This window comes from Ornithodoros turicata, chromosome 1 (genome assembly GCF_037126465.1).
Source record: "Ornithodoros turicata isolate Travis chromosome 1, ASM3712646v1, whole genome shotgun sequence".
Classification (NCBI taxonomy): Eukaryota; Metazoa; Arthropoda; class Arachnida; order Ixodida; family Argasidae; genus Ornithodoros; species Ornithodoros turicata.
Window position 1 is genome coordinate 139480406 of NC_088201.1, and position 9739 is coordinate 139490144.

Sequence of the window (9739 nt, forward strand, 5' to 3'; positions counted from 1 at the left end):
CCGTGATGATGTCACAGCTGACGTCACAGGATGTCCGGAACTGGTGGTCATAGCTGCGATGCTTTGCAACCTGCTTCTGTGCTCCGTCGCCCAGCGACGGTCAGCGGCCTTTCCGGGCCGCTTTCTTCAAGATGGCGTCGTTGATCTTCAACTAAACTCCTTCTCTCCACTCTCTCTCTATCTATTTTTTTATTTTTTATGGACTCTCGTAGTGCACAACGCTCGGGTGGTCTGGACACGAGTTAGACGTTCCCCAATTAGTTTGATGACTCATTGGATGATGCTGATTAATGTGGGGGGTCCCAATTACTGACTAGAGTAGCTTGATGGGCTTGTTGGTACATGACTCGGAGAACAAGGAGCAGTCTAAACAAGGACAACGACACAAGAAGACACACAAACAGAGGCTCCACTATCAACAAGTTTTTACTGAACAACACAAGCACATTTATAACCAATGGTAAGGACGGGAAAAGGGGGCAAAACGGAAGACACGTGGGGCCATATACACGAGGAACAATCAGATCCAACTACTCACTTCCAGCCTTCAGTCTGCATTCCAAGAACCCAAACTCTTCCCTAGTTAGCGATATTGACGGCTCACTGACACATTTATCAGACCCATACTTCATTATCAAAAAGGCCTCGAAAATTTCTCTTTCATTCTTGGAGTATCAGGTATCACTAGAGTGCGAGAAGAAGCATAGGTGTCCTCTTGTGGAATGTAAAAGGTCTATTGTTTATGAAATCCCACTTTCGTGTGATAAGGTTTATGTGGGCCAATCTGGCCGGTGCCTAAATGAACGCTTAATGGAGCATAAGAATTGTGTAAATAAGACGGGTGGGGGTACCTTGCATGAATATGTCAGGGTCTGCGGTTGCGTTCCGGAGTTTCCGAGAACAAAGATTAGAGGACGATTTAACTCCAAGAATGAAAGAGAAATTTTCGAGGCCTTTTTGATAATGAAGTATGGGTCTGATAAATGTGTCAGTGAGCCGTCAATATCGCTAACTAGGGAAGAGTTTGGGTTCTTGGAATGCAGACTGAAGGCTGGAAGTGAGTAGTTAGATCTGATTGTTCCTCGTGTATATGGCCCCACGTGTCTTCCGTTTTGCCCCCTTTTCCCGTCCTTACCATTGGTTATAAATGTGCTTGTGTTGTTCAGTAAAAACTTGTTGATAGTGGAGCCTCTGTTTGTGTGTCTTCTTGTGTCGTTGTCCTTGTTTAGACTGCTCCTTGTTCTCCGGGTCCCAATTAGCTCTAATTGCTAATTAATGGCGTCCAGAATCCTTGTAGCGTTGTGCACTGTGAGAGTCCAGTACTTACTACTCACTTCAAATTCAAATTCCCGAAAACAACAAATGAAGTATATAGCCAAGTAGCCTTTGTAGTAGACAATCAGAACACAGCATTATGCACAAACAAGACCCATATTATGTTGACCCTCTGTCCGTATCACTTCTACGTGTGCTACACATTGGTGACGGGTTTCCTGTTCAACATATACGTGCGTAGGATACAACAAATACAACAATAGGATACACCAATTTGATAAGTCCATCATTCGTGGTTTTACGACACGAACAATTTGGTCGTGACCTGTGAGCGACGACGCATGATTGGTGTGGATTAATAACGTCCAGCTAAAGGATTTTTAACGTGAATCGAGATCCGAACACACTGAACACCATACCTAAAGTCCCTCGCTGACGAGTGCGTGTCTAAGTAGCGTGTACCGTGCCACCAAGTCGCTGGGGTCCTCGGCAGGGCTTGAAACACAACTTTTGAATAGAACACACTGTGCACATATCATATTTGCATCAAGAACCAAATTAGCAGTACATCATAGTAGATCAGTACGGGAACACGTATGACAAAAAGATAACACAAATCTACGAAGCGTACACCATAGCGTTCCGAAAAAATGCCAGAGGACAAAAGCAGCAACAAAAGGGACGTTCAACACATGTCCAGTCTTTGTGACCACAGCCTGGCTCACTTCATCTGTAGCAATTTGCAGCTGTAACACATACAGTGTTCCAACTCGGAAGAAGCCAGAAGCAAAATATAAAACATTCCAACGAAAACGAGGTCACGCCAACCACACTACATAGGTTCCGCCATCTTGGCCGATGCTGTCGATGTCACACTGCTTCTCTAAATGGGATCAGCGTGGCGTTAGCTGCGAAAACCGAAACTAATTACTGTGGAGATCTCGGCTTGACGACCCCCTCACTCCATTGAGTGATCTTGCCTCAGATAGGATTGGTGCTGGGCATACCGGTTTCATATATCGAACATGTCCTGCTTATGAGCTGAAGTGCTCGCCAAATGAAACAGAAAGGTTCCTGTTCAACTGGCATATAAACACGAACACAGACAAATCTAGGGGTTACTAGTACTCCCGAGATACGTTGCTGATGTCTGTGCGGCACGTGCAGTGTGTAACCACACACATGTAGGCTGACTGACATACGCCAAATTACATTGCGCGACTACAATTTTATTCCCATGGCGAAGGAAAGCTCAAGACCCAAACCGACTGTTTAATGATAATGATGGGGAGTTTCATCGCTTCAAGACCCACAAACGAAAGCTTTCAATGAGGGTTAAAACTTAGGCGGTTCGGTAGTTCATAATAAAAAGTACTAAAATCCCCAGTGCCTCGGAGCTAAAATGACACCATAACAGTGCTATGTGGTTTTGTCGTTTATTTTAGTGCTCCGACACTGTGGGTTTTAGCGATTTTATTTATGCTGACAAAGACTTTCTGTGGAAGTGTGCTGGCTCTGAAATATGCGTTCCGGTATCTCCTTTGTATGGGTCCTCGTGTAGCACGTGTACTGTGAATAGCAGGGGTACCGAAGTGGAGGCCAGCGGGCTGCATGCTGTCCTCCGGCGGCTGCCATGCGGCCCACGTGGTCTGATGCTTTTTTGATTCAACAAGAACCACAAATTGCTATTGCAAAATCTTACAGGAATTCTCACAAGAAACATCTCGCAGAATCGTAAGAGAAATTCTATGGGATTATTGCCCAGATTCTTACAGGTTTTCTCATAGAATTTCTCACCGGATCTCTATGGGATCCAACAAAGCTTCGCTTAAGGGTTTCTCATAGACATTCTTATAGCTTGTTTCTCATAAGATTTCTTATAGCTTGTTTCTCACACGACGCAGTCCAAATGTTCTTATAAGATTCGCAGGAGAAAAAGACGTTATAAAGAAATGACGTTCTACACCAAGTGGCAATCTGTGTCATATATTCACTCTTTGTTTAAATCGTTCAAGAATCGCATGTGCAGAGCAAAAGAACTCAGCCAAGTAGCTTTCGGTAGATCTGAGGATTTCTCATTAAGATATCGTTGATATGCATCTGAAAGAAAAAAGAAAAGAAAGCAAGAACGTTGCAAGAATGTCAATTGTGACATTAAGATGGCACATATGCGCTTGTTTGGAAAAGTTATTTAGGCAAAGCATGTGTGTGCAGAAATTGGATGAAGGAGCACAAATTTTAGAATACAGGCACGGTGCAATGAAAATCATTATCGGGACCACAACGCCGCTACTGTGATGCTCACGCTCAGTTCAGCCGGGGTATTAATTTTACTTGCAGGTAATGGTGACTACTGTGCGGGCTGTTTTAGCGATGATAAGGCATATCGCTGTGAAGAGATCAGTATTGCGAGTCATATCCCTATTGAAAAAACCCATATCGAATAAATACGGGTCCCATATATATGGCATTATTGAACATGGGGTTATGTGTTATATGGACATATGAGTTATATAGACCATACGGGGTCCTCATGTGGCCCGTATGACCCATACGAGAATCTCCATATCCAACAATCCCGTATAAACGCCCCATACAATTCTCATGTGACCCATATACCCACATGATTGTGTGAGCCACAACGGAATTATATGAGACCGCTTATACGGGGCGCAGAGAGCATAATGTTATGTACCACGTTGAAGAAGCCGCTGGTCGGGTAACGGTCGTATGACGATACGGAGTGAAGGTTATACAGGGTGCATCCAGTGACACATAGTGGGGAACCAAAATCCACCTACACACAAAGCACCAAAGGGGAGGATACATTGTGAAAGCAGTACAGATCTTAGAAAAATGTAGGTATGATAAGCTGAACATATCTTACGCGAACATAGTGGCAAAAGAACCAGGAAACTTTTCTCTGTTATCCAGTTTATTTGGCTTGTTACATTCAAGGGCACGGTTGTAAAAGCTTGCACTGCCATGAAGCAGACATTGGAGTTGCATGGCTGAAGTGCACACCCTACCTGTTTTGCAGGAAACACAACTCAGTAAAAATCTTTGCAATGACCTGTAGCTTAACTTACTTTGTCTTATAAGATCTCAGCGACGAGTGTTCATTTCCTACGTCGGGAGTACGACAGCCCATTTGTCTTGTGCACAGAAACAAATCTGTCAAAAGCGTCTGAAATTCCCCGTTTCCCCGAAATTCCCCGTAAAAAAAAGATTACCCGTTTGTAACAGGCCAGTGAAGCATCACATGTGACAATTTCCCCCGATGTTAAGTGACGATAAGAGTTAACGACTACGGCAACAACCACACTGAGTTCAGCATAAGGTAACAGGACTCAAGAGGGTAGCAAGCACACTGAGTGCATAAAGTAATAGGAACCCACATGCTAGGAATGTTACCAAGCAAACCGTGCAGGAATAATGGCACAGCAGCCTCTCAACTAACCTTCCATTCACGAAATCCAACAGCTTCTGGTCGTATCTTCCAAGGCGTACAAACAGAGAAACATGTCCAGACGTCACTAGCAAGGCACAAACACACAGTCAGAACAGTCCGAGCCACCAATGCCACGCCGAAACACCCAGAACAGGAACGACGACATCACGCGACCCCTCACCTCCGGTACTCCAACGTCGACTGAGACCAGTGGCGGATGCAGAGTGTGGCGTTGGGGGCGCCACAGTCGCGGCGCTCTTCGTGCTATATCAAGAGAATGGAAATCGGCGCGAGCACGACAACAATGCTATCGGAAAGAGGACGTTTTCCCCGTCAAAACAAGACCTCATTCACCTTCCTACGCCAAGAAACACCCAATATCGAAAAGAATGCCCCGCGCCCCATGTATAAGGAAGCCGCCGTTACCACGTGATCCTAACTAGAGAACGGAGAGAGATAAAAAGGTGTCGCAAGTTCCTACACCTTCCCGGCTTTGAGTACGTGTGTCCATCAGAGGGAGGTTCTGATCTGCCGTGGGGTTCGAACCCAAACACTGAGACAAATGTCGTCGAACGGGGGTCGGCGTCAGGAATTTTCGAAATGACGCCCTAACAGCTGGAAATTGACGGGTGGCCCGAATAGGAAACTTGTAGTGCAGGGTACGGAGCATGCACACACAGAATTTCGGGTAAATTGGGCTTTAGGTAAGTTACTTACTGCACTGAACAGCGGGAAGCGTTTCGGGGCGTCGTCACCCAGACACGTTGGCGTCGAAAAACTACAAAGCCAATATCTTATCTTGGAGAACGAAACTTTGCTTGCCTACAGGACAAACTCGATTGAAAAGAGAGCGTCGAGACCTTCAAAACAATGTTACACACGACTATGTAGCTGCAACTGGGGCGGTTTTAGGAAAATGCGGCCGAACGTCACATGCATTGTGAGGAGTGCAAACACGGACACCGGTAACTGGAGAACCGTTAAAGTTCCAGAGCTGCGGTCAATTTTGTCACGTTTGTTACGTCATGTAGAGTAGGTTACAAAAAATGAACATCGTCGGACGCGAGCTTCCTTCCGAAAAAGGACCCCAAAGTTTTCAAAAAGAGCGTCGCAAACGCGTCTTCACCCACAATTTCCGAACCGCTAAAGACCGGACCGCGGTGTGATTTGGCCGATCATAGAACTATTCGAGACCTATTTGGATGCAAATTTTGTGTGAATCCGGCAAACGCCGCGGGAGTGACGGCGCTCCGAATGTGTCGTATATGTGCTGATGGAAGCCAAATATTTCCACATTTGTCGGCTACCGTTAGGATTTCTCAGAAACTTCGGGCGTGTTTGTGAAGGGGGAGGAATGCGGAATCTGTCACAACAAATAGCGTCTTGATAGGACCATTTTAGGCTTCTATATTAGACGCACAACCCCATCAAGCGACCACCGTCACTCGATAGAGACTCACTAAACTCACTTAACTTGGAATGAACACATTAATCACATCGTGGCCAATGCTTCTCGCTCCTTGGGCTTTGTCAGACGCACCCTAAGATCGGCACCTGTCCATCTCAAGCTTCTAACTTTCACCACTCTGGTACGAAGCAAGCTTGAATACGCATCCGCAATATGGGACCCTCCTCAAAACTATCTCTGTGATGCAATCGAAGCCATTCAAAATCGAGCTGCCCGCTTCATTGTCAACGATTACTCTTTCACTACCTCTGTTTCCGCGTTAAAACTAAGTCTCAACCTCGAGCCGCTCGAACATCGTCGTCGCTTCGCCAAGTTAACCCTCTACCATAGATTTTTTTTCACCTTGCCTGCTCGACAATCACCCATCACACGCTCGAGTGTCATTTTTCCTCGCTTTGATCACACTAACAAGGTTACTCGGTTCCTCTGTATTACTAACGCGTTCTCCAAATCGTTTTTTTGCACAACTACCATTGAGTGGAACAACCTCCCATCATCAATCGCTACCATTGACGACCATACAGTTTTCCGTAGCTCCCTCTCTCACTTTCTTCATCTTCAATACTAGTGTTCGTTCTGTTGTATTGCTGAGTTTATCGCTTTGTATACTTACTTGTATTGTTCTTATCCTGTTATTCCAAGATGTTGTTGTTATTTTGTTTCCTTATTTCTGTTTTCTGTTTATTTCTGTTATTACTGTTTCCATTCTCAATGTTCCATGATGTGTTCCAATATAATGTTCCCACCCCCCATGTAATGTCCTCCGGACCCTTGGGGTTTTTTGAAATAAATAGAGACTCACTACTGCCATGAACCACAAGGGTCCCCAAGAGTCTTGAGCAGGCTACCCGTGTACTGAGGCTGAAGAATCGATACTTTGAGTACCGGATAAGGTTAGAAAGCAGGACAAATCTATGTTAGGGTATAACTAGTTGTATTCTCAGCAAAAAGTGACATCATCCAACCTGACCTAACCTAGTCATGTGTGTCAACTCGCGTGTCGTTCGGAGCGTGTATCCTATTTCTGCATCATTTCCGTCCGTCCATTACTATTTAGTCCCTAACACAGGAACGCAGCAGTGAGTTTATTTATCTGCACGTTCGTCCAGGGCAGTGACACACATTTGGTTCGCACAATCCATTTTTATAAGGTAAGTGTGTGATGCAATTAAGTGGCCCATTTCAAAAACTAGTTTGGCATAATTGTAATCATAACTATGTGGCAGAATAAACGTTTCGAATGATGTGTCATGTGTGATTCCTGTCCCCCATACTATCCTAATGTGCATCATACCGCCCCATATGTGTACTATTGCTGTCACATACGAAGTCGTATGGAACCCATATTGCTGCCACATCACTTCATACGGGTGAAAGATATGCGATATACGGTCCCATATCACTTCATACGAGGCCCACATAAGTATCATATTGACTCCATATGACTCCGTACGGTACCCATAAGAATGCCATATTGCCTTCATATGACTTCATAGGCGGCCCATATGTATTAATATAGGACCCATACGAATCTGTACGGGAACCATACAAACTGATATAGGACCCATATGAGTCTCATACGGGATTTTTCAATAGGGATAGCATTTCAATAGGAGAAGAACGAACGCTGCTTTGATTTTTATGCTCTTTTTATGGACCTGACACAATCTGATTTATGCACCTTCCGTAGTCTGCACCTTCTGTTCCAAACGTAAGACCGTAAACACATCTGCACGGTGTTTACGGTCTTGCGTTTGCTACAGAATGTGCAGAATACGGATGGTGCCGAAGGCAGAATGGCTTAGGTGCGCAAAAAGAGCCTAAAACTTGTCTACATACAAAGATGCATAGTAGTCATGCATCCAGAATACTCGTGCGTTTTGGGTCACTATACAAACGTGAGAGATTGTCTAAGAGTATAAAGCACAATTTGACTTGCACAGCAAGAAAGTTGTTAAAAAGATGCAATACAAATATAAAATCAAGCAAGTCCCAATTGCAGCCAGCCTCCGGAATCGATGTTGACCTCCAGCCGGGAGCCATATCCCTATTGAAAAAACCCATATCGAATAAATACGGGTCCCATATATATGGCATTATTGAACATGGGGTTATGTGTCATATGGACATATGAGTTATATAGACCATACGGGGTCCTCATATGGCCCGTATGAGCCGTACGAGAATCTCCATATCCAACAATCCCGCATAAATGTGTCCCATACAATTATCATGTGACCCATAGACCCACGTGATTGTGTGAGCCACAACGGAATTATGAGACCGCTTATACGGGGCGCAGAGAGCATAAGGTTATGTACCACGTTGAAGAAGCCGCTGGTCGGGTAACGGTCGTATGACGATACGGAGTGAAGGTTATACAGGGTTGACACATAGTGGGGAACCAAAATCCACCTACACACAAAGCACCAAAGGGGAGGATACATTGTGAAAGCAGTACTGATCTTAGAAAAATGTAGGTATGATAAGCTGGGTATCTTTACGCGAACATAGTGGCAAAGGAACCAGGAAACTTTTCTCTGTTATCCAGTTTATTTGGCTTGTTACATTCAAGGGCACGGTTGTAAAAGCTTGCACTGCCATGAAGCAGACATTGGAGTTGCATGGGTGAAGTGCACACCCTACCTGTTTCGCAGGAAACACAACTCAGTAAAAATCTCTGCAATGACCTGTAGCTTAACTTACTTTGTCTTTTAAGATCTCAGCGACGTGTGTGTTCATTTCCTACGTCGGGAGTGCGACAGCCCATTTGTCTTGTGCACAGAAACAAATCTGTCAAAAGCGTCTGAAATTCAAAGATTCCACATTTGTAACAGGCCAATGAAGCATCACATGTGACATCTTCACCCGATGTTAAGTGACGATATCGGTTAACGACTACGGCAACGACCAATATGAGTTCAGCATAAGGTAACAGGACTCAAGAGGGTAGCAATCACACTGAGTGCATAAAGTAATAGGAACCCACACGCTAGGAATGTTACCAAGCAAACCGTGCATGAATCATGACACAGCAGCCTCAACACTAACCTTCCATTCACGAAATCCAACGGCTTCTGGTCGTATCTCGCAAGGCGTACAAACAGAGAAACATGTCCAGACATCACTAGCAAGGCACAAACACACAGTCAGAACAGTCCGAGCCACCAACGCCACGCCGAAACACCCAGAACAGGAACGACGACAACACGCGACCGCTCTCCTCCGGTGCTCAACGTCTCCTGAGAGCAGTGGCGGATGCAGAGTGTGGCATCGGGGGCGCCACTGTCGCGGCGCTCTTCGTGCTATATCAAGAGAACTGAAATCGGCGCGAGCACGACAACAATGCTATCGGAAAGAGGACGTTTTCCCCGTCAAAACGAGACCACATTCACCTTCCTACGCCAAGAAACACCAAATATCGAAAAAAATGCCCCGCGCCCCATGTATAAGGAAACCGCCGTTGCCACGGGATCCTAACTACAGAACGGAGAGAGATACAAAGGTGTCGCAAGTTCCTACACCTTGCCCGCTTTGAGCACGTG

General features: G+C 45.2%; 1 long non-coding RNA gene across 1 annotated transcript; it reads right to left on the minus strand.

Annotated features, from left to right (window-relative positions):
* Positions 1-8734: 8734 nt before the first annotated feature.
* On the minus strand, positions 8735-9477 carry LOC135369907 (uncharacterized). Its single transcript, XR_010415151.1, has 3 exons — positions 9246-9477; positions 8901-9000; positions 8735-8840 (listed from the first exon to the last, which is right to left on the minus strand). It is a non-coding gene; the product is annotated as an uncharacterized LOC135369907 (long non-coding RNA).
* Between the last annotated feature and the right edge of the window lie 262 nt (positions 9478-9739).